The following is a 3,775-nucleotide window of genomic DNA, read 5'->3' on the forward strand; positions in this document are numbered from 1 at the left end:
TATCCCCTGGAGAGAAGTCTTCCGTAGGGATCTTCTTGTTCCTTCATCTCCTTGGTACCTTCTTCTTTGTTTCTTTTGAGGTTTTCTTCCCCTTGGTGACCTCTTTTCTCCAAGGAGTTGTGATGCTGTCTTCACCTGCCTCTAGAGGTTTGGGTTCCTCCAATTTTTCCTTGAGCTGTGGCAGTTGCTGTTTTCCTTGTTTATCAATTGAGGGGGTTTCAGAATGAACTAGCTGTGCTTCAATGCTTGTCTCCTCCTTCAGTGTCTCATTATCGTTTGTGCTTAGTTCCTTGTCCTCTTGATCTGTCTCTTGTGAGAAGTTGAAAACATTGAAGCTGAGTTGTTCATCATGGATTCTCAATTTAGCTCCCCTTTCTCTACATCGATAAGTACTCTGGCCGTAGCTAGAAATGGTCTTCCCAGTATGATTGGGTGAGTGTGACTTTCTTCTATGTCCAGAATGACAAAGTCTATTGGGAGAAAGTACTTCCCAACCTTTAGCAACACATTTTCCACCACTCCTATTGCTTGCTTTTGAGTTTTGTCAGCCAGTCTGATAATGACATCTGTGGGCATTATCTCATTGATCTGCAGCCTCTTCACCAGGGATAAGGGCAGTAAGTTGATGCTGGCCCCTAAATCACATAGTGCTCTGTCGAACATGTTTTCTCCTATGGCACAAGGTATATGAAAACTTCCTAGGTCTCTTCTTTTTGTAGGCAACTCGGGTTGAATAAGGGCACTACATTCCTTGTTCATCACTATAGTCTGCCCTCCCTTGAGTGAGCTTTTCCTGGGAAGAAGTTCCTTCATATACTTGATGAATGCAGGCATTTGTTGAATTGCCTTGATGAATGGTATGTTCACATGCAGAGATGCAAACAAGTCTAGGAACCTTGAGTATATTCTTTTTCCCATAGCACCATTGAGCAGTTGAGGGAATGGTGCATAGAGCTTCAGCAGCTCTTGTTGTGAGATTTCTGGTTCTTTGTGATCTCTATCCTCCTCCTTTGTTGAGTTGTCTTCAGGTTGTTTGCACATTTTGCCTTGCTTGTCTTCAATCTCTTGATCACTTGTAGTGACCATTTTGTAATCTTCCCATCTTACTTTCTTTGCTTCTCCCTTGGGGTTTTTCTCAGTGTCACTTGGGAAGCTATCAGTAGGTTTGGGAATCTTCTCAGCTAAATATACCACCTAGAATTCCAGCTTCCTAATGGTTTCTCCCTGGTTCTTAATATTGGCTCGCACCTCCTCTTTGAACACCTTATTTTCTTGAATCTATTGGCTTATTCCTTCAAGTAGGGCTTCAATCTTAGAGAGCCTGTCATCAATTGATGAGTGGTTCGGAGCAGATGTGCTGTTTTGATTTTGATAAGTATGTGGAGAAGTGTTGTTGTGGGGGTGTTGAGATGTCCTCTGGGTGAATTGTTGGTGAGCTGCATTGTTGTTGGAGTTGTAACGTCTCTGGTCTTGGTTTTGATCTTGCTCACTTTCCCACCCAAAGTTCGGGTGATTTCTCCATCCAGGGTTGTAAGTCTTGGAGTATGGATCATAGTTTTTCCTTGGTGAATTCCCAATGTAGTTGGCTTGCTCCTGACTCCCTTCTGCTTCTTGGTTTACTCCTTCTTGTGTTGTTGATGAAGTGGAGATTGCTGCTACTTGGTTCATCTTCATCTTCTTGGTGAGGTCAGTCAGCTGCTGAGTAATGAACTTGTTTTGGGCCAATAGAGCATCTACATTGTTTAGCTCCATCACTCCTCTTGTGTTCCCTCTTTCAGAAGCATAGAAGTAGTCATTTTCTGCTACTGTTTCAATAACATCTATAGCTTCCTCAATGGTCTTCTTCTTTTTCAAATACCCTCCAGATGAATGGTCTACTGCCTTCTTTGACTCATAAGAGAGCCCTTCATAGAAAATGTGCAGCTGGACCCATTCGTTGAACATGTCAGGTGGACACCTCCTTGTTAAGTCTTTGAACCTCTCCCATGCTTCATACAGAGTTTCACCATCCTGTTGCCTGAAGGTTTGAACCTCAGCTCTCAGCCTATTGATTCGTTGAGGAGGGTAGAATCTTGCTAAGAATTTGTTCACCACATCCTCCCAAGTTGTCAAGCTCTCCCTTGGGAAGGATTCCAGCCACTTGGCTGCCTTGTCTCTGAGTGAGAAGGGAAATAAGAGCAATCTATAGGCGTCAGGATGAACACCATTAGATTTCACTGTGTCACATATTCTCAGGAAGGTGGTCAAATGTTGGTTGGGATCTTCTTGAACACCTCCTCCAAACGAACAGTTATTCTGAACAAGGGTGATGAGCTGTGGTTTAAGTTCAAAATTGTTGGCATGGATTGTTAGCTTTTGGATGCTACTTCCACAATTGCCTGGGTTTGGATTAATGTAAGAGCCCAAAACTCTCCTATCCTCCCCAGCATGATTTTCTCCACCTCCTCTGCCATGGTTGTGAGTCTCTTCTTCATGATGATTTTCCATGTTTTTTTCCATGTTTGGTTCAAAGTATTCCTCAAACTGTTCCTCCTCTTCTTCAGCACCAACTACTCGTTTTCCTCTTGCCTCCCTCCTCAGTCTAAGGAAGGTTCTCTCTGGTTCAAAATCAAAGGAAGTTGAAGCCCCGCTTCTTCTCCCTGTCATACAACCAACAAGTACAAGCAGAGAAGATAGGTGCAGACAGTATTTATGTCAGAATTGATGTTAGTTATGGGTGATGCAATATATCAAACAGTTAGTGGGTTAGCAAACAGAATTAAAAATAATAAAGAAAAACAAAAGAGTAGATGGAGAAGGGAAGAAGTTTAACTAAAACAAAAAGTAAATCAATCAAACAGAAAATGAAATACACAAAATAACATGCTCAATCTAGTGATCTTCCAATCTAATCATAGTTGATGCACAATCAATCCCCGGCAACGACGCCATAAACTTGATGCGGGAAAAACTTGTCTCTCAACAAATCTCCCTTCGGCAAGTGTACCGAAGTTGTCGTCAAGTAAAAACTCACAATAGAGTGAGGTCGAATCCCACAGGGATTGATTGATCAAGCAACTTTAATTAGAAGAATGTTCTAGTTGAGCGAATCCAGAATTTGGATTGAGAGTTGCAGAAAATAAAATGGCGGAAATGTAAATAACATAAAAGTAAATGCTAGAATTAAAGGACTGGAAGTAAATGACTGAAAATAAATTGCAGAATTGTAAATGGGAATGGGGGATTTGCTCATAAAAGTAAATCGCAGAAATTAAAGAGAATGGGTGAGATTAGAGATGGGGAGTTCATTGGGCTTAGGAGATGTTGCAATTCTCTGGATCAAGTTCATTTTCATCTCTTCCTCAATCAATGCACTCATTGATCTCCTTGGCAATCTTAAGTGATTGAATTACAATTCCTTGCAATTCAATCTCTCAAATCTTGATCAATAGCCAATTCCTTGGTCAATTTCTCATGAGAAGAGATGAAGTATGGTCACTGATTATACCACATGCATTTCCCAAACCAAGTATTGAGAGGGTTACAGTCACATACCCATCCAAACCCAATTTGGTCTAGCATGAGAAAGCATTTCTAGCTTGATCTCTTCATTCCTCTTCCAAGGTTCAAAAGAGATCCAAGTTTGAATAGCTTCTCTTCCAAGATAACTACTCAATTGGATGAAGATCGAAAGCTTTCAAGTAAAATCAAGAGGAAAGATAGAAGAAGAACAATGAAAATTAGTATTGATCCATCAAATTACAACAGAGCTCCCTAACCCAATGAAAGGGGTTTA

At 41.1% G+C, this 3,775-nt stretch overlaps 1 non-coding gene across 1 annotated transcript; it reads left to right on the forward strand.

Moving 5' to 3' along the window:
* The first annotated feature begins 1,942 nt into the window (after positions 1–1,942).
* On the forward strand, positions 1,943–2,046 carry LOC112788088 (small nucleolar RNA R71). Its single transcript, XR_003195468.1, has one exon. It is a non-coding gene; the product is annotated as a small nucleolar RNA R71 (small nucleolar RNA).
* The last annotated feature ends 1,729 nt before the right edge of the window (positions 2,047–3,775 follow it).

The sequence above is a fragment of the Arachis hypogaea genome, chromosome 20 (assembly GCF_003086295.3).
Source record: "Arachis hypogaea cultivar Tifrunner chromosome 20, arahy.Tifrunner.gnm2.J5K5, whole genome shotgun sequence".
In the NCBI taxonomy this organism is placed as follows: Eukaryota; Viridiplantae; Streptophyta; class Magnoliopsida; order Fabales; family Fabaceae; genus Arachis; species Arachis hypogaea.